This window comes from Bos mutus, chromosome X, assembly GCF_027580195.1.
Source record: "Bos mutus isolate GX-2022 chromosome X, NWIPB_WYAK_1.1, whole genome shotgun sequence".
NCBI classification, from domain to species: domain Eukaryota; kingdom Metazoa; phylum Chordata; class Mammalia; order Artiodactyla; family Bovidae; genus Bos; species Bos mutus.
In genome coordinates, this window is record NC_091646.1 from 93041008 (window position 1) to 93068110 (window position 27103).

Below are 27103 nucleotides of genomic sequence, written 5' to 3' on the forward strand. Positions count from 1 at the left end.
AATCCCATGGACAGAGGAGCCTGGCGAGCTACAGTCCATGGGGTCACAAAGAGTCGGACATGACTGAGCAATTAAGCACACATACAATCAACAGCAGCTGGAATTACTGTCGTGTACATGGAAGTGCTTTGTAAACTATAAAGCACCATAAAAATGTGAGCCATTGTGGTTATTGTTTTAGCACTATAATAGGACCGTATTATTATTAGGACCTGCTTATTCATATAGGGTTATATATCAAAGCATTATGAATTTTTGATCAACCTCATGTCATTATTTTAAAATTAATAGTATCACCAAGCTTGTTTTTATTTTTTTCTTCTGAAAAAAATCGATTTTGCCTTATGGGAAAATTATCAAAAGATCTATTTCTAAATGAGTGATTTAATATTTTAAGTAATTTTTAGGTATGTGGAAAAACATAAAAAGATAAATTATAAATAAATGAGGGGTTTTAGTTCATTGTATGTCACAATCTGGTAATATTTCTGACAGTAAGGGAGAATTTGATGATATTTAGCCTCCAGGGACATTTCTTCTTTGAGGAGAGAAGTGTAGTGAGTTTATAGTCTGTATTAACATGAGTCTGTATCTCCATTTGGAGCTGCTACCACTCTGTCTTGATGGATCAAATATTTCAAAATTTTAAGGAGAAACAGTTAAATGGATCATGTAAACAGAAATTTTAGCAGAAACCAGAAGAAAGGATGTTTTAAAATATAATAACTTGAAGCCTATATTTAGAAAAGAACCTATTTTCACTTGGGTTAGCCTCTCTGTAGATTAAAAGAATGAATTTGCCTACATAGGGAAAAAAATAAAGCCTGATTCTGGCCGAGGGACTGTAAAACTAGTTTTTATTTTAATTTTTTAGTTAAAAAAAAGCAACTGAGTTCATTGAAAACTCTGGCCTTCTCTGTAAAGAAATAAGCACTCATGTACTTTCTTGTGGAAAACAGTATATCTTTTATGAAAGGCAATTTGGCAGTATTCATCAGAATTCCATATGCAGTTTGGACCTGGGAATTCTTCTGGGCATGTACATGTGTGCACTTGTGTGTCACTATTCTGTCAAGTGTTTTTTTGTAGTTGAATAGATTATATAGATAATACAGGATCTCTAAGCAGACTTAGGGAGACTTAGAAAATTTTTACAGGCATCAAAGTCAACATTTACTTACCGTATATGTGCACACACATATATAAGAAAATTTATATGCGAGGTTGTTCATTACAGTGTTTATTTTTTAAATTTTGGTAATAGATGAAAGTTTGAAAGCCATCCAGTGTCTGTCCATTAAGGATTGGTTTAAGAAATTATGATACACCCACATGGTAAAATGCTATGCCATTATGAAAAGACTGAGGTCGCTTTTTATGTGCTGATGTACTACAAATTCTAAAATATATCATTAAATACAAATGTCAAGATGCAATGCAGTACATATGCTAACTTTTATGTAAAAAGGGAAGAAATATTAATATTTATGTTCAAACACTGGTAGGATAAACAAGCAAACAGAATACCCACTTTCTCAAAAGCAGAGATAAAATGCATATGTTCAGTCCTCCCCTTTGCATAAGGAAATGTACCAATAATTGAAAAAATGGCTTCTCAGCATTTGAACTTGTCTCTGAGAGGGTCAGACATCAGTCTCCCAAACCCAGAGGCAAGTGTGAAGCCAAGTGGGCCCCTCAAAGTATTTATATGTCTTCAAAAAAGATGATATGCTAAGGATCGAAAAATGTTGTTTTTGTTCCATCCTCTTTGCAAGTCTTCGGGCACAGGAATGTATTTGGAATATACTGGTTTTTCTCCTCCTTTGGGGACTCAGCCGAAACTGAGGCAGAAAGAGTTTCATTTTTATATCTTCTTATACAATTTTACTATTCACTAGCAGAATACAGAATTGAGCTTATCAGTAGTAACTCCTAAAATTTTCCTGCACGTCTCAACACTTGGGTTATCTGTTACCTTATTTAATAAACCACAATTGAACAATTATTCTTGTCCTTATATTCCCTGCCTCACCTAGCACAGGGCCTCATTTAACAGATGCTCAGTAAATGTTTGCTGAATTAAGCCACCTGTTTTATTTTACATTGATAAAATCACCCACATGCAGATAAAATGTTAAAATGACTTGCATTTTGGTTGTGAAATTAAAATCCAGAACTATGACCTTCCTTTGAAATACGAATTGCTTGTCTCATAAAACCCTTTGTCTATCATTTTGGAAAATATGCTCTTGTACTTTGATTCCCAATCCCTAGATAATTGAGGTAAGACAGTATTCAATGCTGCTGCTGCTAAGCTGCTGCTAAGTCGCTTCAGTCGTGTCTGACTCTGTGTAAACCCATAGACAGCAGCCCACCAGGCTCCCCGTCCTTGGGATTCTCCAGGCAAGAACATTGGAGTGGGTTGCCATTTCCTTCTCCAATGCATGAAAGTGAAAAGTGAAAGTGAAGTCACTCAGTCGTAGCCAACTCCCAGCAACCCCATGGACTGCAGTGCACCAGGCTCCTCTGTCCATGGTATTTTCCAGGCAAGAGTATTGGAGTGGGGTGCCATCGCCTTCTCTGGTATTCAATGCTACCGGAATTTAAACCAGTGGCAAAGACATGTATTAAATGTATTGATTTGGTTTTTTTCCAGCATATATTTAGTCCTCTTTATGTTGTTTCTTTTTCTCCTGATCCAAGTTGGTGGTCAGGATGTAATTTACAAGGTTTCTAAAGTAACTAAATTATTGCCAGCTATTGGACAACTGCCTCTTCAATTTCAAACCTTAGAAAAAAGCTCTACCAAAATACAACTTCCAAATGATATTTGTCTTTCTCTGTCAACTTATTTCACTTAGTAGGATTATCTCTAGATCCAACCATGTTGCTGCAAATGGCATTATTTCATTCTTTTTCATGGCCGAGTAGTATTCTATTGTATATATTGTATGTACCACAGCTTCTTTATCCATTCATCTGTCGATGGACATTTAGGTTGTTTCCATGTCTTGGCTATTGCGAATAGTGCTGCTGTGAACATAGGGATGCAGGCTGGATAGTCTTTCTATAGCTGGAGAATATGATGATTTTAAAACCTACCTGAAAGTTTTTGATTCCTCTCCCCCATCAAAAGATGGAGTCTGCCCCCCTGATTCTTGAACCTGGGTGAGCATTTGTAGTTATGTCAATGACTAGAATGTGGCAGAAATGATCCTGTGTGATTTTGGACCTACATTATGAAAGACTATATCACTTCTACATAACTTTCTCTTTGGGGATGCTCACACCTGAAACCTAATCATCATGTTATAACCAAGGCCAAGCTCCATCATATCAAATACTAGCTTTCTATGTATCACATTGATAAGAGAAAACTGAGTATTTTGCTTAAAACACTATCTCATGGAGTCTGAGAGAATCTCAGAGAAAGAAGACAATACAACTGGTGCTATCTTGAGAGTTGGCAGGTTGGCTTTAAACTGGATCTTTCCATACAGGGGCTTGATTCTGTTTGGGTAAGGATCTTAGGATTGGTGGCCACAAGCTGAGTATTTTGAGGTTAGAGGCTCAAAGACTCTTGGCATGTAAACTCTTCCACTGAAGAGTGGTAAGTCTTTCAAGAAGTTCTTTATGGAAAGAACAGTGATTTTGTCTGCAACTTTTATCTTCCTGGGTAACAGGAAGTTAGGCTAACAATTGCAATGGAATAGCAAAGTCAGTTTATGGAGAAGGCAATGGCACCCCACTCCAGTACTCTTGCCTGGAAAATCCCATGGACGGAGGAGCCTGGAAGGCTGAAGTCCACGGGGTCACTAAGGGTCGGAGACGACCCAGCGACTTCACTTTCACTTTTCACTTTCACACATTGGAGAAGGAAATGGCAACCCACTCCAGTATTCTTGCCTGGAGAATCCCAGGGACGGGGGAGCCTGGCGGGCTGCCGTCTATGGGGTCGCACAGAGTCGGACACGACTGAAGTGACTTAGCAGCAGCAGCAGCAAAGTCAGTTGCATGTAGAAAGTAAGTTGTGTAGGGGTAAATAGTTTCTTTATGGAGAGGAGATGTGTAGCTGTCTGGCCAGTGCCCCAGGTAAAGTCACAGCCTGAAAGCCATCATCAGTCAAGAGACTTGTAAGTGAGTGAGCCATCGGATGATTCTAGCCTGCAGTTACACTGAGTCAAACAGACCTTACCCACATTGCAGATTTGTGAGCAAAATAAATGTTGTTGCTTTAAACCACTGAATTTTTGGATGGTTTACACATACCCAGGCATAACCAGAATGAGGAAATTACCATATCTGAGTCCAACTTTTCTAACATAGGAGTAAACACTCAAGTTTACAGCCCTATTTGCATCTAGGATATAGAGACGGGACCTAAACCCCCTCAATCAGAGGCACCCGTGTGAGACATCTGTTTAGAAGTGAGCAGTCTGATGCTTCCATTTCTTGTGGAGACATGTCTAGCCTCTAGCGGTGGCAACGACAGTAGTTTCTTGGTGGTTGCAAAAGTGAGTTCCTGCCACAGATCTGGCATCAGGATAGCAGCAATGAGGGCTTCCTCTAGGGATCAGTGGCAGTAGTTTACCAAATCTGCTTTGAGGTATAGTTGAAAGTTCTTTTCCTGGACAATTGTGCAGCCCTCCAAGCAACTGGGAGAACTGTGGATGAGTGACTTTTCTGCTTAATAATCAACTTTATCAAGAAAATGGTACAAGACATGGTCACAGGCAAAGGATCCTCAGGAAAGTAGGGGGAAATCTCAGGTTGATTATCTCTTTTCGTTGTTGCTGATGTCTCTGAAAACCTGACTGGTACTGAGTCAGTCCAAGGCATGCATCAATCAAATAGCTAATTATTACCTGTTCTCACTAGGGATAACATACTCATTTGGGGTAAGGTTCTAAGATATGCAGAGGCAGTTGTCATAGAATAATATGCAAAGCTTAAGAAATGCAAAATTTGTGGTGGAAGGTAGTTGCTTCTACCTGAACGTCACAGTTTAAAACAAGATGAGAGCTCATATCAAAGAAAAAGCAGAAATTTGTGGAATTTCTATTATTTTATTCAAAGAATCTCTTATCACTTGTAGCCACTGGGCTGAGATAGCTAAAACAAAACTCAAATTTTGATTCTCAGGCTGTTGTATAAAAACATTGATTTACCAGATATTTTACATAAAAGGTAAATTTCATTGAGAGAGAATGGGATCCCAAGAATGGGAATGGAGGGACTTCCCTGGCAGTCCCGTGGTTAGGATTTTGCCTTCCAATGCAGAGGGTGAAAGTTCGATACCTGGTCAGGGAGCTAAGATCCTATATGCCTCACAGCCAAAAAACCAGAATATAAAACAGAAGCAATATTGTAACAAATTCAATAAAGACTTTAAAAATGGTCCACATTAAAAAAAAAACTCTAAAAAAGAATTGGAATGGAAACAGGTGGGACTCAGGTAACTCAGTACTTGAAACATAGAGTTTTCTTTCCTCTCCTGGTTGATGAGGCTGTTCATTCCTTGAAGAGTCTGTAACAGCCTTGGGAGAGTGTTTGAAAAGGAGAGAAAATTCCTTCTGACTGACGTCTTAGCCCACTCTTTCTGACTGTTGCCACACCTAAGCTAGAATCAAGTCGTGACATGCTCCAGTTGGCAAATTGCGAATTTACTAATGTATATTGGCAAAAGTTGGAATAGGTCCACTGAGTGCTATACTAAGGAAAGCAGAACAAAACACTAGATCAGGCTGAATTCATTATTTAAGAAGCACTTACGAGGAGATTCTGATTTCATTGTGCAGCTTAAGATGCTGGAAGGGGATTCAGTGGTTTGTTCAGCTGGACTCAATTAAGGTGCTTGGAGTACTTGCCTGGAGAATCCTGTGAACAGAGGAGCCAGGCAGGCTGCAGTCCACAGCGTCGCAAAGAGTCAGACATGACTTAAGTGACTTAGCACACACGCACAAGTAAAGGAAGCTGAGATGCTAAAAGTTTCTTAGTATGCTACAGATGAAGGAATCCAAAGATAGAAAGGTAGACATTTTGTAGTGGATTGGTTATACATTACCTATTCACTCATTCTTGGTACTTTACACTTAGAACTTCTGCCATATTTTCTTCCAATAGTGTGCAAAGTGGACTGAACCATACAAACATAAGAAGTGCACCATATTCTCGGTTTAACATTCAATGTTAAATTTAAAAAATGATTAGCAATAACCCAGGACTCATTTTTCTGACCCTTTTCAGACACAAAGTAACTAACACATCCTTTCCAAGAAGAGAATTCACACACTGAAGAAGTGTGCTTCATCAGTGAGTAGACAGCTAATGCCCACTGGTCTTGGAAGGTGGTGGGAAAAGTATTTGACACTGCTTTGCCCCTGGTGGCCACTAGGAGTACCAGTCAGTTGTGGGATGTGTTAAGCCATACCTTGCAAGGTGCAGGAAACTGGCAGTCCCAATCAGTGGGAAATTATAGGTTAGGTCAGTGATTTTTGCCCACTAGAGGATATTTGGCAATGTCTATAGATATTTTGGGTTGCTGCAAATGGGACGGTGCTACTGGCATCCTGGGAGACCAAGGATGCAGCTAAATATCCCATAGCATACAAGACAACCCCCACTTCCCCAACAAAGTATTATCCAGCCACAAACAGCAATAGTCTCAAGGTTGAGAAACTTGGGGTTAGGTATACTTAGAATATATATAAAGCAGAGACATTACTTTGCCAACAAAAAGTCCATACAGTCAAAGCTTTGGTTTTTCTAGTAGTCATGTATGGATGTGAGAGTTGAACCATAAAGAAGGCTGAGTGCCAAAGCGCCAATGCTTTTGAACTATGGTGTTGGAGAAGACTCTTGAGAGTCCCTTGGACTGCAAAGAGATCAAACCAGTCAGTCCTAAAGGAAATCAATCCTAAATATTCGTTGGAAGGATTGATGCTGAAGCCGAAGCGTCAATACTTTGGCCACCTGATGCGAAGAGCTAACTCATTGGAAAATACCCTGATGCTGGGAAAGGTTGAAGGCAGGAGAAGGGGACAGAGGATGAAATGGTTGGATGGCATCACTGACTCAATTGACATGAGTTTGAGCAAGCTCCAGGAGATGGTGAAGGGCGGAAGCCTGGCATGCTGCAGTCCATGGGGATCACAAAGAGTTGGACACCACTGAGTGACTAAACAACATCAAATACTTAAAATATGTACAGGAAATAGAAACTGACCAACTCTGCTGTGTCATTTATCAGATCAGATCAGATCAGTCGCTCAGTTGTGTCCGACTCTTTGCGACCCCATGAATCACAGCACGCCAGGCCTCCCTGTCCATCACCAACTCCCGGAGTTCACTGAGACTCACGTCCATCGAGTCAGTGATGCCATCCAGGCATCTCATCCTCTGTCGTCCCCTTCTCCTCCTGCCCCCAATCCCTCTCAGCATCAGAGTCTTTTCCAATGAGTCAACACTTCGCATGAGGTGGCCAAAGTACTGGAGTTTCAGCTTTAGCATCATTCCTTCCAAAGAAATCCCAGGGCTGATCTCCTTCAGAATGGACTGGTTGGGTCTCTTTGCAGTCCAAGGGACTCTCAAGAGTCTGCTCCAACACCACAGTTCAAAGCATCAATTCTTCGGCGCTCAGCCTTCTTCACAGTCCAATTCTCACATCCATACATGGCCACAGGAAAAACCATAACCTTGACTAGATGAACCTTTGTTGGCAAAGTAATGTCTCTGCTTTTGAATATGCTATCTAGGTTGGTCATAACTTTCCTTCCAAGGAGTAAGCGTCTTTTAATTTCCTGGCTGCAGTCACCATCTGTAGTGATTTTGGAGCCCAGAAAAATGAAGTCTGACACTGTTTCCACTGTTTCCCCATCTATTTCCCATGAAGTGATGGGACCGGATGCCATGATCTTCGTTTTCTGAATGTTGAGCTTTAAGCCAACTTTTTCACTCTCCACTTTCACTTTCATCAAGAGGCTTTTGAGTTCCTCTTCACTTTCTGCCATAAGGGTGGTGTCATCTGCATATCTGAGGTTATTGATATTTCTCCCGGCAATCTTGATTCCAGCTTGTGTTTCTTCCAGTCCAGCGTTTCTCATGATGTACTCTGCATATAAGTTAAATAAACAGGGTGACAATATACAGCCATGACGTACTCCTTTTCCTGTTTGGAACCAGTCTGTTGTTCCACGTCCAGTTCTAACTGTTGCTTCCTGACCTGCATATAGGTTTCTCAAGAGGCAGGTCAGGTGTCATGTATAGAGATTGGCAAACGTTTTCTTTAGCGGGCCAGGTAGTAAATATTTTAGGCTTTGTGGATCACATAGTCTCTGTTTCAACCATAGACAATACTCATAAATGAAAGAGAAAGTCCATGTTCCAATACAGTTTTATTTCACAAACAGGTTGTAAGCTGGATTTGGTCCACAGATACAGAGGAATAGCCTAAACATTACTGCTACAGTTGTTTTGTCCTTTATGATGCTGATCGACAGCTCTTTTGTTTAGTGATGTTTTTTATTTTGTAATAAATCCTTTCAGTTATAATAAGCTTTAAAAAATAAAGTATGTGATTATTAATGGCAAATGAACTATTGAATTTCCACTTCTCAAGAAAGTTGATCATGGACATGTAAATGACAAAATATTTGTGACATTTACCATCCACCCTGGGAGCCAAAATAATATAATCAATTATATAAAATCCTGAGACATAAATCTGTGAGGAATACATAGATATTTGTTTTGAAACTTAGTAATTTATTTAAGAAGCCTGAGCCTGAGGTCAGCAGTTTAACATGTACATCATGTCAGAAGGTGTATTTATATACACACTGTGAAGCATGACTTTTAATTTAGATCAGTCATTTACTAAATTAATGCCATTCATTTCTGCTCCAAGTTTTCATGTGCACATATTAAAAGTGAAATGATAGATGCTACTGTGTTAACACCATTAGCAGAAAGAAAAACTGCAAAAAAGAATTAAATGAGGTCAGTTTTATATCAGTAATATTGGAAATTTCAAATGGAAAATCTGGTAATCTCAATGATGGTTTAATTTTATTTTTACTCAGTTCATGGAATCAAAGTGAAGTTTTTAGAAGTTCATTCTGTCAAAGGGGAAAATATGGCATTATTATTAATTCAATTGAAAATTCAGTTAGAAAGTTCAGCACTGATGACACAGTTCTCTTTTATGATACAGAATGAAAACACTTTGTGAAGCTCAGTGTCATGGAAAAAAGATTTTTACAAAGTGAAGATGGAGCAGAAGTGTACTTGGAATTGGTTGACATGCACGAATGACACAAAACTGAGTCTAAAAAGCTATGATATTATAATCTTCAAAATTTCAAAGGCAGTTGTCAAAATTCACAATGACTTTATACATGCACACATTAACTGAACTAAAAAACTATTGCAATTTAGTTCATACTGAATATAAAAATATTTTAGCATGGCTATACATGGTTTTTCTCAAGCTGAAGAAAATTCATATAGGAAAGACTGGTAAAATTTTATTAAAATAAACTTTGGATATATTGCAATTTTCAAACTGATATTTTGGCCTCTTTCCTTAGAAGGTTGTAGTGGGCAACAGTTCATTTCAGTCACTCAGTTGAGTCCGACTCTTTGTGACCCCATGGACTACAGTACGCCAGGTCTCCTTGTCCATCACCAACTGCTGGAGATTGCTCAAACTCATGTCCATTGAGTCGGTGATGCCATCCAACCATCTCATCCTCTCTCGTCCCCTTCTCCTCCCACCTTCAATCTTTCCCAGCATCAGGGTCTTTTCCAATAAGTCAATTCTTCACATCAGGTGGCCAGAAGTATTGGAGTTTCAGCTTCAGCATCAGTCCTTCCAATGAATATTCAGGACTGATTTCCTTTAGGATGGACTGGGTGGATCTCCTTGCAGTCCAAGGGACTCTCAAGAGTCTTCTCCAACACCACAGTTCAAAAACATCAAGTCTTCGGTGCTCAGCTTTCTTTATAGTCCAACTCTCACATCCATACATAACTACTGAAAAAACCATAGCTTTGACTAGATGGACCTTTGTTGACAAAGTAATGTCTCTGCTTTTTAATATGCTGTCTAAGATGGTCATAACTTTTCTTCCAAGGAGCAAGCATGCATCTTTTAATTTCATGGCTGCAGTCACCATCTACAGTGATTTTGGAGCCCCCCAAAATAAAGTCTGTCACTGTTTCCATTGCTCCAGCAGAGGCGTGGGTTGGCAGTTGCCTGCTGCAGGGTTGGGGGCACTGAGTGTGTAGCAGTATGTGCATGGGATCTTTTGAAGGAGGTCACCATTATCTTCATTACCTCAACTATAGTTTGACCCCAGGTAAATAAAAGGGGTTTCTCCACTTTCTTCAATTTAAGTCTGAATTTGGCAATAAGGAGTTCATGATCTGAGCCACAGTCAGCTCCCAGTCTTGTTTTTGCTGAGTGTATAGAGCTTCTCCATCTTTGGCTGCAAAGAATATAATCAATCTGATTTCGGTGTTGACCATCTGGTGATGTCCATATGTAGAGTCTTCTCTTGTGTTGTTGGAAGAGAGTGTTTGTTATGACCAGTGCATTCTCTTGGCAAAACTCTATTAGCCTTTGCCTTGCTTCATTCCATACTCCATGGCCAAATTTGCCTGTTACTCCAGGTGTTTCTTGACTTCCTAATTTTGCGTTCCAGTCCCCTATAAGGAAAAGGACATCTTTTTTGGGTGTTCTAGAAGGTCTTGTAGGTCTTCACAGAACCATTCCACTTCAGCTTCTTCAGCGTTACTGGTTGGGGCATAGGCTTGGATTACCGTAATATTGAATGGCTTGCCTTGGAAACAAACAGAGATCACTCTGTCGTTTTTGAGATTGCATCCAAGTACTGCATTTTGGACTCTTTTGTTGAACATGAGGGCTACTCCATTTCTTCTGAGGGATTCCGGCCCGCAGTAGTAGATATAATGGTCATCTGAGTTAAATTCACCCATTCCAGTCCATTTTAGTTCACTGATTCCTAGAATTTCGACATTCACTCTTGCCATCTCCTGTTTGACCACTTCCAATTTGCCTTGATTCATGGACCTGACATTCCAGGTTCCTATGCAATATTGCTCTTTATAGCATCGGACCTTGCTTCTATCACCAGTCATATCCACAACTGGGTATTGTTTTTGCTTTGGCTCCATCCCTTCATTCTTTCTGGAGTTATTTCTCCAATGACCTCCAGTAGCATATTGGGTACCTACCAACCCAGGAAGTTCCCCTTTCAGTATCCTATCATTTTGCCTTTTCATACTGTTCATGGGGTTTTCAAGGCAAGAATACTGAAGTGGTTTGCCATTTCCTTCTCCAGTGGACCACATACTGTCAGACCTCTCCACCATGACCCTCCCGTCTTGGGTGGCTCCACACGGCATGGCTTAGTTTCATTGAGTTAGACAAGGCTGTGGTCCATGTGATCAGATTGGCTAGTTTTCTGTGATTATGGTTTCAGTGCATTTGTCCTCTGATGCCGTCTTGCAACACCTACCGTCTTACTTGGGTTTCTCTTACTTCTGACGTGGGGTATCTCTTCACGGCTGCTCCACAAAGCACAGCCACTGCTCCTTACCTTGAAAGACGGGCACCTCCTCATGGCCGCCCCCCCACCCGACCTTGAAGGTGGATTAGCTCCTCTCAGCCCTCCGGCGCCCACGCAGCTGCCGCTCCTTGGATGTGGGGTTGCTCCTCTCAGCCTTATGATTATACAGTGGAAGTGAGAAATAGATTTAAGGGACTAGATCTGATAGAGTGCCTGATGAACTATGGACAGAGGTTCGTGACATTCTACAGGAGACAGGGATCAAGACCATCCCCATGGAAAAGAAATGCAAAAAAAGCAAAATGGCTGTCTGAGGAGGCCTTACAAATAGCTGTGAAAAGAAGAGAAGCAAAAAGCAATGGAGAAAAGGAAAGATATAAGCATCTGAATGCAGAGTTCCAAAGAATAACAAGAAGAGATAAGAAAGCCTTCCTCAGCGATCAATGCAGAGAAATAGAGGAAAACAACAGAATGGGAAAGACTAGAGATCTCTTCAAGAAAATTAGAGATACCAAGGGAACATTTCATGCAAAGATGGGCTTGATAAAGGACAGAAATGGTATGGACCTAACAGAAGCAGGAGATATTAAGAAGAGGTGGCAAGAATACACAGAAGAACTGTACAAAAAAGGGCTTCACAACCCAGATAATCATGATGGTGTGATCACTCACCTAGAGCCAGACATCCTGGAATGTGAAGTCTTAGAAAGCATCACTATGAACAAAGCTAGTGGAGGTGATGGAATTCCAGTTGAGCTCTTTCAAATCCTGAAAGATGATGCTGTGAAAGTGCTGCACTCAATATGCCAGCAAATTTGGAAACCTCAGCAGTGGCCACAGGACTGGAAAAGGTCAGTTTTCATTCCAATCCCAAAGAAAGGCAATGCCAAAGAATGCTCAAACTACTGCACAATTGCCCTCATCTCACACACTAGTAAACTAATGCTTAAAATTCTCCAAGCCAGGCTTCAGCAATAAGTGAACCATGAACTTCCAGATGTTCAAGCTGGTTTTAGAAAAGGCAGAGGAACCAGAGATCAAATTGCCAACATCCGCTGGATCATCAAAAAAGCAAGAGAGTTCCAGAAAAACATTTATTTCTGCTTTATTGACTATGCCAAAGCCTTTAACTGTGTGGATCACAAGAAAATTCTGAAAGAGATGGGAATACAAGACCACCTGACCTGCCTCTATATGCAGGTCAGGAAGCAACAGTTAGAACTGGACATGGAACAGCAGCCTGGTTCCAAATAGGAAAAGGAGTACATCAAGGCTGTATATTGTCACCCTGCTTATTTAATTTATGTGCAGAGTACATCATGAGAAACGCTGGGCTGGAAGAAGCACAAGCTGGAATCAAGATTGCCGGGAGAAATATCAATAACCTCAGATATGCAGATGACACCACCCTTATGGCAGAAAGTGAAGAGGAACTAAGAAGCCTCTTGATGAAAGTGAGAGGAGAGTGAAAAAGTTGGCTTCAAGCTCAACATTCAGAAAACGAAGATCATGGCATCTGGTCCCATCACTTCATGGGAAATAGATGGGGAAACAGTGGAAACAGTGTCAGACTTTATTTTTCTGGGCTCCAAAATCACTGCAGATGGTGATTGCAGCCATGAAATTAAAAGACACTTACTCCTTGGAAGGAAAGTTATGACCAACCTAGATAGCATATTCAAAAGCAGAGACATTGCTTTGCCAACAAAGGTTCATCTAGTCAAGGCTATGGTTTTTCCTGTGGTCATGTATGGATGTGAGAGTTGGACTGTAAAGAAGGCTGAGCGCTGAAGAATTGATGCTTTTGAACTGTGGTGTTGGAGAAGACTCTTGAGAGTCCCTTGGACTGCAAGGAGATCCAACCAGTCCATTCTAAAGGAATGGATGTCCTGGGTGTTCATTGGAAAGACTGATGCTAAAGCTGAAACTCCAATACTTTGGCCACCTCATGTGAAGAGTTGACTCATTGTAAAGGACCCTGATGCTGGAGGGATTGGGGGCAGGAGGAGAAGGGGACGACAGAGGATGAGATGGTTGGATGGCATCACCAACTCAATGGACATGAGTATGAGTGAACTCCAGGAGTTGGTGGTGGACAGGAAGGCCTGGCATGCTGTGATTCATGGGGTCCCAAAGAGTTGGACACAACTGAGCAACTGAACTGAAATAACAGGGAGGGAACACAGCCCTGCCCATCAACAGAAAATTGGATTAAAGATTTACTGAGCATGGCCCTGTCCATTAGAACAAGACCCAGTTTCCCCCTCAGTCAGTCCCTCCCATCAGGAAGCTTCCATAAGCCTCTTATTCTTCTCTATCAGAGGGCAGACAGACTGAAAACAACAATCACAGAAAACTAAACAATCTAATCACATGGACCACAGCCTTGTCTAACTCAATGAAACTATGAGCCATGCCATGTAGGGCCACCCAAGATGGACGGATCATGGTGGAGACTTGACAAAACGTGGCCCACTAAAGAAGGGAATGGCAAACCACTTCAGTATTCTTGCCTTGAGAATCCCATGAACAGTATAAAAAGGCAAAAAGATGGAACACTGAAAGATGAACTCACAGGTCGGTAGGTGCCCAATGTGCTACTGGAGATCAGTGGAGAAATAACTCCAGAAAGAATGAAGAGATGGAGCCAAAGCAACAACACCACCCAGTTGTGGATGTGACTGGTGATGGAGGTAAAGTCTGATGCTGTAAAGAGCAATATTGCATGGGAACCTGGAATGTCAGGTCCATGAATCAAGGCAAACTGGAAGTGGTCAAACAGGAGATGGCAAGAGTGAACATCGACATTTTAGGAATCAGTGAACTGAAATGGACTGGAATGGGTGAATTTAACTCAGATGACCATTATATCTACTGCTGTGGGCAAGAATCCCTTAGAAGAAATGGAGTAGTCATCATAGTCAACAAAAGTGTCTGAAATGGAGTACTCAGATGCAGTCTCAAAAACGACAGAGTGATCTCTGTTTGTTTCCAAGGCAAGCCATTCAATATCACAGTGATCCAAGTCTATGTCCTGACCAGTAATGCTGAAGAAGCTGAAGTTGAACGGTTCTATGAAGATCTACAAGACCTTCTAGAACTAACACCCCCAAAAGATGTCCTTTTCATTATAGGGGACTGGAATGCAAAAGTAGGAAATCGAGAGACACCTGGAGTAACAGGAAAATTTGGCCATGGAGTACAGAATGAAGCAGGGCAAAGGCTAATAGTTTTTTCAAGAGAACACACTGGTCATAGCAAACTCCCTCTTCCAACAACACAAGAGAAGAGTCTACACATGGACATCATCAGATGGCCAACACCGAAATCAGATTGATTATATTCGTTGCAGCCAAAGATGGAGAAGCTCTATAGAGTCAGCAAAAACAAGACTGGGAGCTGACTGTGGCTCAGATCATGAACTCCTTACTACCAAATTCATACTTAAACTGAAGAAAGTAGGGATAAAGACCATTCAAGTAGTGGGCAACACCAAAGTAATATTTCTATGGAAGTAAAACATTTATTCGTGACATGTACGTAAACTGAAAATTAAATTTCTCTGTATTTCTTTCTACTGATGACTAAAATGTATGTCTTCCTAGTACAGTTGCTTTCCTGTGATTTGTGCAAGAGGTTGCCCTATTTTTTAACATTCATATGTGTAATATATGTACCACAAAATGACACTCTTCAACATTGTTCTAGGTATCTTGCTAATCTCCACAGAAAGCACTTAGACTCTTAAGAAATACAGTGAGATACTGAACAGGTCAGTAATCAGGGAAATTAGTGGTCCCTCTCTGTTGCTCAGAGCTGTTCTTGAGATGAATTTAACAATGGGATCACTGAAAAGGTCATTAAGCTCCAAATACAGTCATTAAGAACCTGCCAAGAAGGGAAATGGGACCTCTCCTGGCCCTTCAGTACTCTGCCCTGTGTTCTCTCTGGTAGACATCTGTTGTTTTCAACGCCCAGCATCCACTGCCACTTCCCAAGAGTTCCCCAGTTTTCTTTTGGGGAGTATCTCTCCCTCATTAAGGTGGTCTTTGTTGTTATTTAGTCACTAAACTTGTGTCCGACTCTTGGTGACTCCATGGACTCTAGCCTACCAGGCTCCTCTGTCCATGGGATTCCCAGGCAAGAATACTGGAATAGGTAGCCATTTCCTTCTTCAGGGGATCTTCCCAAACCAGGAATTGAACCCTCATCTCCTGCACTGGCAGGTGGATTATTTAGCACTGAGCCACCATAGAAGCCCAAGGTGGTCTTGGTGTAATATAATTCCAGGTTTCTGCCTCACTGTTTGGAAACCAAAGGCATTCGGTCCTTCCTTGTCTTGCCTACTTTAACAGCTAGGACGGAGAAGTTGACCTGAGCTTGGCTAACATGATATTGTCTCCTAAACTTGAATCTTGAACAAATGATGCACAAAAACAATTTGAGATCATGCACTCAAATTAGTCACTTCTTGCTTTGTGTCAGTGGCTATAGAATGCATGGCCTGTGTCTATAGTGACCCTGGTTTCTACAGACCCCCAAACCTGACTTTCCAACCTCTATCTTCAGTTAAGCAGAGTTTGTGTGGGTTACTGGTCAGCAGAGAACTCTGACTGACACATCCTCCTTTAACAATGCTTTTTCTTAAATCCACTGCAAGTGAATTACTCTATAACCTGCCCACCCTGCCTGTCTGTGAGGAAGACATTTCTTCCTAAAGGTAATTTGCATGAAGGTGTTAAGGACTTAGTGTGTTACTTCTTCCTAAGAGACTCAGAATGGTGAAAGGATCTTTACAGAGAAGGCAGTAGACAAGCCTTGAAGGATAGATGTTCTGACATTTGATTTCCATAAGTTATAGAATGAAATGCTACTGTTTATTGAATACTTTGCCATATGTGTATCATTGAACAATCCCCATGACAATACCTCCAAGAAGGTATTATTGTGCCTATTTTATAGATGTGAAATGAAAGCTTAGAACAGTAAATGAATTTAAGGTCATGGGCAATGGCACCCCACTCCAGTACTCTTGCCTGGAAAATCCATGGACAGAGTAGCCTGGTAGGCTGCAGTCCACAGGGTCGCTAAGAGTCGGACGTGACTGAGCGACTTCACTTTCACTTTTCTCTTTCATGCATTGGAGAAGGAAATGGCAACCCACTCCAGTGTTCTTGCCTGGAGAATCCCAGGGACGGGGGAGCCTGGTGGGTGGCCGTCTATGGGGTCACACAGAGTCGGACACGACTGAAGCGACTTAGCAGCAGCAGCAGCCAGTATTCTTGCCTAGAGAATCCCAAGAACAGAGGGGTCTGGAGGGCTACAGTCCATGAGGTCGCAAGAGTCACCACCAGGTAATACTTGGGGGAACCAGAATTTGAATCTATGCTATTTGTTTAAGTCTCCTTTTACTCAGCCTAATGTTTTTGAGATTCATCCATTTTATTGGATCCATCCTAATTCATTCTTTTATTGCTCGTTAACTATATGAATATACCACGAAGTTTTTTGCTGATTCATTTTCCTGTCAGGATATTTTGTTAATGGCTAGTCTGAATAAAGGTGTTCTGAACATTCTTGTACAAGTCTTTCTATAGATGTATGCATTCCTTTCTTACAGTAAATATATATTTAGAAGTGAAATGGCTGGGTCATGAGGAAGGAATATACTAAATTTTATTAGAAACTAGGATGTACAAGTTTACATTCTATCAGTAATGTTTGAGAGTTTCAGTTCCACATATTCACCCACACTTGGTATTTTTGATCTTTTCCATTCTAGTGGGTATATAGTTTTATCTCTTTCCCCAATGATTAATAATGTTGAGAACCTTTTCAAATGCTTGTTGGCAATTTGGATACCTTTTGTGAAGCGCCTATTCAAGTCTTTTGTTCATGTCATTGTTGTTGGCTGACTATGAAAATCTGTGACACCATACTTGACTGACTACACAGAAAATCTGTGATTCTATATCCATGTCAGAGAGCATAACCATCAACTCAGTGACATTCACTGTTTAGCCAAAAGTGCCAAAGCTGAGCTTTGGTATAAAGAAAAGTCATATTTATAAAGATTATCTCACATTACATGCTCCTGCCTACGTATCAAGGCCACAGGTCTTCAACTGACAGTGGTGGGCCAACTTTAACAAGTAAAACTGCTTGCTAAGCCAGTATTTTCACTGATAGAGTTGCTAATTTTTTATGAGGCGATAACTCTGAAAAATCGGACTTTATTGCCTCTCTTAAGAAATTGGAAAATCTGAATACATTGGGATTTTACCCTCTTGGCAAATATCAGCTAAAACTGAGCAGTAGCTGCCCTCTTAGACGAAGCACATGCTTTCCAGTTTAGCACAGCCTCAGCATCATCCTCCCTTGTCATCTTAGTCCCAAGTTACTTCATTCACTTACAGTACCTATGTGGCCTCTGTAAGCATGGGTGAATTTTGATCCTGGTCTCAGAACCAGGCTTGCCTCTTCTGAGATACCAGTTTATTAATTCCTTAGGAGTGTTGTGAACTAGATCACTTCCTGCATCTCCCTCTAAACTCTGTAAATGCACAGACAAACCTGTGACTCAGTTTCAAGAGACCTTATGCACTTTGTATATTTAACCTTATTCCAGATTTAATCTTTTCCCAAGCTTATCTTTCTTTATCTTTAACTTCCCTGGTGGCTCAGATGGTAAAGCGTCTGCCTACAATGCGGGAAACCCGGGTTCAATCCCTGGGTCGGGAAGATCTCCTGGAGAAGGAAATGGCAACCCACTCCAGTATTCTTGCCTGGAAAATCCCTGGATGGAGGAGCATGGTAGGCTACAGTCCATGGGGTTGAAAAGAGTCAGACATGACTTAGTGACTTCACTTTCACTTTCCTCAGCAACTTAAAATATCTTGTTGTAGAAAGTTTATTTAAATCTTTTTTTTTAAGTGATGAATTCTGCCTCTGCATTGGTATTAGGGATGACTTCTAAGAAAATAAAACCAACCATTAGCTACAGACCCCAAGTAACTCATCGTTCTGTCCATTTCAGAGAGGATGATCAAGAGGGAAGAAGTGGTAGTGTAAAAAAGTCTTCTCCCACCATATAACATGGGTATAAACAGGAGGGGACAAGAGTTCATGTACATCTGGCCAGATCATATTATAAAATATGTTATTATATCACTATATCACATCTATCAAATAGCTAAAATTCAAAATAGTGATAACACCAAATTCTAGTGAGGATGCAAAGGAACTGGATCACTCAAAGACTGCTGATGGAAATGTATGATAGAGCCACTCTAGAAAAGAATCTGACAGTCTCTTACAAAACTAAACATTTGCTTACCATACAAGCCACCAGCTTCATTCTTGTACGTTCATCCCAGAGCAATGAAAATATATGTTCACATTAAAAAAAGAAAAAAAAAACTGTACGTGGATGTTCAAGAACTATAATCTCCCCAAACATAATCTCCTCAATTGTTCTTTAATGAGTGAATGCTTAAAGAACTTAAAGTGACATCCATACCATGAAACACAACTTGGCTACAAAAAGGAACAAGCTAATGATATGCATAACAAGCTGGATGGATTTCTAGGGAATTATGCTGAGTGAAAAAGAGATAATCTCAAAAGTTTACATACTACATGATTTTATTTATATAACATTCTTGAAATGACAAAAATCATAGAAATGGAGAACAGATTAATGGTTGCCAGGGACTGAGTGGGGTGGTGGGGTAGAAGGGAGGTGGCTGTTGCTATGAAGAGTGGAGAAGAGATCCTCTGTGATGGAATTGTTCTGTATCTTGACTCTAAAGAGTGTCACATGGAACTACATATGTGATAAAATTGCATGGAACTAAATACACACACACACACACACACACATACACACACACATGCACACACATTATGTATAAAACTGGTGAAACCTGAAGAAAATCAGTCAGTTGCATCAATCTCAATTTCCCGGTTGTGATACTGTACTCTAGTTAGGGAAAATGTTACCACCATTGGGGTAAACTAGATGAAGAGTATCTGTGATCCCTCTGTATTATTTCTTAAAATTTCAGGCAAATCTATAATTACTTCAGGATAAAGTTTAAAACATACCATTATTTATACAAAAGTACTGATTAAAGGGGGCTTTTCTGGTGGCTCAGATAGTAAAGAGTTTGCCTGCAATGCAGGAGACCTGGGTTTGATCCCTGGGTCACGAAGATCCCCTGGAGAAAGGGAATGGCTACCCACTCCAGTATTCTTGCCTAAAGAATTCCATGCATAGAGGAGTCTGGTGTGCTACAGTCCATGGGGTTGCAAGGAGTCGGACACGACTGAGCTACTAACACTTTCACTTTTCACTGATTAAAAACTTAGCTTCAAGCTGATGGATCTGATATTCTAGCAAAAGGATTTAGGATATAATAATGTAATCATATCCCCTATTGGTCTGGCACGGAGCCTATTTCAGTTACTAAGGCTGTATAACAAATTACCTCCAATCATGGGTGGCTTGAAATAATGACATTTATTTTGCCTCAAATCTGTAATTTGAGTGAGATTCATCTCTCTGCTCCATTTTGGCATCAATTTGGGGGGTCATACTTGAAGACTAAGGGCTTCCCAGGTGGCCCAGTGATAAAGAATCCACCTGCAATGCAGGAGATGTGGGTTTGATCCCTGGGTCGGGAAGATCCCCTGGAGTAGGAAATAGCAACCTGCTCCAGTATTCTTGCCTGGGAAATGCCATGGACAGAGGAGCCTGGAGGGCTACACTCCATGGAGTTGCAAAGAGTTGGACACGAATTAGTGACTAAACAAAAACAACAGACTCAGGAACATTATTCAAGTAAAAACAGAGTTTGCCCAAGACAAACTATTTTATCAAATTGTATTCTGGCATCTCTAAAGTAATGCTAATAATAATAATAATTAGCTTTATAAACAAGTAAATACAAATTCTTAGGTTCTCAAAGATTTTCTAACCTGTTTTTGCTATGAAGAGTACACTTAATTCCCTTTCCTGGGTTTGAGAGGCTCCTTTGGGGATTGAAGCAATTTGCTGACTTTTTCAAAAAAACACTTTCATTAGCTGCTTGCCAAAAAAATAGGTAAGTAAAAGTAATGGCGATAAAGCTTAAGTTAGTCTGTTTTTCTAATCACTAGGATAAAAATGATGGAAGGAATGGAGATTGCAAATGTTGATCATACTGAGGTCATTAGTTTCCTGTAGCCTCTTAGCAAACTATCTCCAGCAGAGATTGTTGGCCTGGACACTTACAGGTGGCCTCTCCAGGTAGCAACCCACTCCAGTATTCTTGACTGGAGAACTTCATGGACAGAGGAACCTGGCAGACTACAGCCCATAGAGTCACAAAGAGCTGGACGTGACTGAGCAACTAAATAACAAGTGATGGCTTTGCAATGTGTCACCTTGCCTGAGCTGAGCTGCATATTCCTTTCCTTTACGTGTCTGATTATGGTGGATCACAAGAGAGATTCTGATATGAGACTTGGAGGGAGAAGAAAACAGCAGCCATTTTGTAGCTCACACATATTGTCACTCATTTGTTCTCTTGCCTCATGGGAGTGAGACAGCAGCTGGGTTTTCCACTGCTCTACCTTCCCCCAGCTCCTCCTCCAGCTGCTTCCACTCCTTGGCTAGGTGTGTGGGGTTTAGCTCTGTGATGAAGGGTCCCAAGCTTCTACAAGACAACCACTCTACCAAGGTCAGAGGCAATGGGTTTCAACCCATCCTTGTGGTCTTCAGCTGGTACTTGTTGGTTCCAGCTCATTCTTGCTTTTCCTCAGTTCATATCCATCTTCCCTTTCCCTACCCCCACTGCCTGCTCTGTGGGCTTTAAGCTCCAGCACCAGAAGCAAAGACAACATCCTTACAGAGACTGTTTAACTAGCTTCCACAATTGTGTAAGGTCAGATCCCTGTAACAAATCCCTTTTGTGTGTGTAGTGGTTTTGCTTCTCTGATTGAACCCTGTATGATACAGAATTTGAAATCAGAAGTTTCCAGTTCAAACATGCAAGTTCCTATGAATTGATCTTTTTTTTTAATTTTTATTTTATTTTTTAACTTTACAATATTGTATTGGTTTTGCCATATATCGAAATGAATCTGCCACAGGTATACATGTGTTCCCCATCCTGAACCCTCCTCCCTCCTCCCTCCCCATACCATCCCTCTGGGTCGTCCCATTGCACCAGCCCCAAGCATCCAGTATCGTGCATCGAACCTGGACTGGTGACTCGTTTCATATATGATATTATACATATTTCAATGCCATCCTCCCAAATCATCCCACCCTCTCCCTCTCCCACAGAGTCCAAAAGACTGTTCTATACTTTAAACAGTATGTGTGTACTTAGTCCCTCGGTCATGTCTGACTCTTTTCGACCCCATGGACTGTAGCCTGCCAGGCTCCTCTGTCCATGGAATTCTCCAGACAAGAATACTGGAGTGGCTTGCCATGCCCTCCTGCAGGGGATTTTCCCAACCCAGGGATCAAACCCAGGTCTCCTGCATTGTAGGTGGATTCTTTACCGTCTGGGCCACCAGGGAAGCTTTAAATGGTATATTGAGGTGTAATTGACAAACATATTAGTTTTTCACTCATCCAGCATTCAACAGATATTCTGTCGAGCCTCTTCTATACCTCTATTCATCTAATCTTTTTATTTTCAACAAAGACTATTTTTTCAAAAGTATGACTAAGTATAATTAAACTTTTGACGTTCTGGAAAGACCTGTTAAATAATTAGATGAGAAAATAAATTCTTGTGAGAACCCAGATCTCCATTTTTTTTTTTTTTTTGTAGGGGAAAAGGTTACCAGAGAAAGAAGTATTTATGGCTCATCAGTAATAGTGTCGTTTATTTGGAGACTCTTAAAGACAAAAAGGAATGTTGGGATTTCAAGCTGTAGGAGAGATGTTTTGGTCTTAGCGATCAGGGGAGGAACACTTCTGTACATTGTATTGTTTAGCTTTCACGTATGCTGTGTCTCAGGCACTACCTCCTGAGGAGCTCGAAGGAGAAAAACAGAGTAAGAGAACAAAGAGCCTCTTCATACGCACAGCCCCCTCACCCATTCCTGGGCTTGGATATTCTTTACTCTTCTGCTCTGAGGAAGGGGAATTGAGTTGATTAGGTAATTTGTACAAAGTGGTCTCCATCAAACAACCTCGTGAGAGTCTTCCTGACAAGGTATACTTAGCTGCTTTTCAACTGCATAAATCACAATTTAAAATCTGTTGCACAGAGGGAAACATTACAGTGACTCATTTTTCCTTGAAGATGGATAAGCATCAGCTCATGCATTTTTACAGAGCTCACATTTCTGTATCGATATATCTATTTTGCAATTTAAATATTTCCTTTTTATGACTGATATTAAAGATACTGTAATGCCACTGGAGGTGTGAGACCCCTGGAATTTGGTGAATTATGAGTATACCTGGAAGTCATTTCATGATGCCTAAACTTTAAAAGATTTAAAGCGTATCACTTTGCCAGAGACTCATGAGTCTGCACACATCAGAGGATTCCAATAAAGAAAAGAACTATACCTACGTTTTATCTAAATTAGACCAAAGAACTGTGTAAATGCAAGTGCTACACAAGTGGGACACACTTGGATGACTGTTCCAGTTGTTAACATATTTAAAACCTTCCATATTGGTTAGTGAAGAGACGCTGTTCTGAGCTCACAAGCTCCCCCTACCTGCCACCCCAGTCACCTCTGTCCACCCCCTCCAGAACCCCAAACACCATTCGTTGATGCAGCAAATAAAAGGTTATCACCCACCACAGTAGGACATCTTCAGGACTCGATGCCAACACTTGGGTGGGCTTTCAGTCTGGCGCCTGAAGTATGTACAGCTATGAAATCTTTTTAATATCTCTCATGCACACAGATGGAATGGAGAGGGGGCGGACATCGACACTGGGAGATTTCAGGTGGGGTCCTTGCTTAACCTCTCTGACCCTCAGTTTCCCCCATTTATGAAATGGGCGGTGTGGCCAAGACTATAGCTAATGACCCTTTGAGTTCTATTCTGGGATTCTATGATTTAGAAACGTCTGAATGTTTTCCATTTTCATCTTAGAGGTCTAGGGTCTTGCAGGGGGACAAGAATGGCTAAAAGGAGTTAGCTTGTTCCAGAAGGCTGCCCTAGCAGTGGGAACGACACAGTGAACACTGGAAAAGATCCCTGAACAACCCTGCTGAGTAAACCATTTGCGATTCTGATTCTGAAACCTCCCAAAAAAATTCATACTGGAGCTAGAAAGTGCCCAGAAAACAACAGCTAAAATGACCAGAAAAACAGACGGTCTATTTGAAGGCAAATGAAAATATTTCTTACTCTTCTGCCTGGAAAGGCAAGCTGGAGTGGGAGATAGAGTCAAAAACTATACATTTCTGAGACATGAAGTGATGAACACCAACTTATTCATCAAACCTATTCTAAGCAGCTCTTGAAGATTCAAAGGACTAAATTTAGAGGCCTCTCCCCTCTGTACCCATGATAGGAATGTAAAGTGGGAGTGATGAGTTTATGAAACGTGTCAATCCCAAGCAGTGCTATGAGCAATTTATATTTATTCAAACAGGATAGGTATTCTTTCATGGTAACAAATCTATAACCTGTGTAGAAACACTGATACTCAGGCTACATATGGCAAGTAAATTCTGACCTCTTTTAACCCAGTATGGCCACTGTCACACAGAGAATGTAGGTTCAAATGACACTGAGATAGGCTTCCAGAAGGACAATTCACTTCATCTTTTCCCCCCTTTTTAATTTTCACTATTGTTGTAATTGTTTTAGAGAAGTAATGAATGGGCACTTTCAAAAAGGAAATGCAAACAGTTCAGAAGACTATGAAAAGTAAAGTACAATTTTCTCCTGCCAACATCCTTCTCCTCACAAGTAATCACATGAATAGCTGTCTGTCCATTTCCCCTTGTTAAAATATATATGTACGTATATACATATATATAATGATAGTGTGTGTGTATATATATGTGTGTGTGTGTGTGTATATATATATGTTGTTGTTCAGTTACTAAGTCATGTCTGACTTTTTGTGACCCCATGGACTGCAGCACACCAGGCTACTGTGTGCTCCACTATCTCCCAGAGTTTGCTCAAATTCATGTCCATTGAGTCAGTGATGCTATCTAACCATCTTATTCTTTGCCACTCCCTTCTTCCTTTGCCTTCAAGCTTTCCCAGCATCAGGGTCTTTTCCAATGAGTCAGCTCTTCACATCATGTAGCCAAAGAGTGTGTGTGTGTGTGTACACAGTTTACTTTTAAAATATTTTGGGTACCTTTCTATATCAGTACATATAAACTTAACTTTTTATTGGCTGCATAATATTCCATTGTGTGAATAAACCATAGTTTATTTAATCTACTAGCAAACAGGATATTTGCAGTCTTTGCCCCATTTACAATGTTACAATGAATATTTCTTATTCTCACATATATTTTATACCTTGGTTCACTTGTTTGTTAGGGTGTTTCTATACAATAACTTTCTGGAAAATATACCACTACATTAAATTATATCACATGATGGTTTGATGAAATGGTCAAATTTCTTCTCCAACTTATGCTCTCACCAACTGTTTATGAGGTTTCCACATTTTTACTGCTGCTTCTCCCAGCTACACAGAAACGTATTCAGGGAAGTGTATTCCTACTGTCCTAAAAGCATAGATGTTATGAGGATAGCACAGTGATATAAATAAGCTTGGGGAGTTGGAGAAATTCCATATAACAATATCTCTATTGGCCAAATGGATAAAATCAGATCATTTCCAATGGATTTCGTTTCTAGCTTCCAAACAGGGGATTTGAGCAGAATTTTATTTTTTAATGTATATTTATTATGTATTTCATCCACAGAAGAGAGTACACCTTAGAAAGTATAAAAAGTGAACACCTATGTAGACTTCTTTCTTATGTCAGTGAGAGGTTGGGTTGAATAGATCAATGGCAGTTTTCATTTCCATTTACCTGATCATGATGGAGATCACACAATCTCCCTTTTTGTCTCCTTTGCCTAATCCTCCCCGTGTGTGTATTCAGTAACATGTAAGCAATTAATAGACCTTACTCATTTTAATTTTGTGATTATTTCATGGAGCATCATGGGTTTGTTTAAATTCCAAAACCAAGGGGTTAAGGTGTGATACATCCCAGGATTATATGCATATTGCTAAGAAACACGGCCTTACATCCAAGGAATAGATCCCTAGTTGTGAACTTTTCAGCATTAAAAAGCAGATGGGAGTGGACATGATAGAATGTGCCTGGAGGGAGACCTAGGTGAAGGTATGTGTGCAATGGGGAAGTGGGGCAGTGGTCCATATGCTTCTGAAATATACCTGCTGTTCCCAGTTATGAAATTAATGAAAAAAGGCCAGAGCTGGGAAGCTGGTGGATGGTAAGAAATAGCTCCTCTCTCTCCTCCCGCTTAGCCTGCAGCATATGGATGGAGAGGCTATGATGGACAGAAAGAAGCTAGCTCTCCCTCTACTCTACCCTAGCTGCATCTTACATCACAGAAACACAGGCCTTCCTGTGTCCCTTCAGGAACGTGTGATGCTCAGTGTTTTTAGATACATTGATTCATTTTTGTTGAAATCTTTTAGGAAAGGTTTCTGATGGGAAATCTTTAATTATTAAAATCCAGCTACTACAACCATTTAAAATTATAATGCCTTGAATATCTGTGCTTCTTTAATTTGTTTCATTAATTTACTGTAAAGGCAGCCTCTAGGGACATGTTTCGGAGAAGGCAATGGCACCCCACTCCAGTACTCTTGCCTGGAAAATCCCATGGACGGAGGAGCCTGGTGGGCTGAAGTCCATGGGGTCGCTAAGAGTCGGACACGACTGAGCAACTTCACTTTCATTTTTCACTTTCATGCATTGGAGAAGGAAATGGCAACCCACTCCAGTGTTCTTGCCTGGAGAATCCCAGGGACGGGGGAGCCTGGTAGGCTGCCGTCTATGGGGTCACACAGAGTCGGACACAACTGAAGCGACTTAGCAGCAGTAGCATCAGCAGGGACATGTTTATAAGGTAAGGAATATCAGAAAAATGCTGCTAATTCTCCTTGGATATTTCTAAGTCTGGATATATTCAAATATCTGAATAATTACTTGAGTCCTTTTAATTTAATTTTAGTATTTCTCAATATACAAATAAAATATGAGATACATTTAAAAAATGAAGATTTTTTTTCAAGCAGGAACGTGGAGCCTAGGGTAGAAATTTCAGCTGGCTTATAGATCTAGGCATTGGTTTGCTAGTCCCTGACACCTGGTTATTATTAGTATGGTAACACCTCCCACACCCGTGACCACAGGGTTTTATTGGCTTCATGTTGCTTTTTTATTTTAACACCATACAGCATGTTTTAAGCCCCAGTAGCCAGAGGTATTTGTTTGCAGAACTTAATTCCAAAATAAATAAATTAAAAAAAATC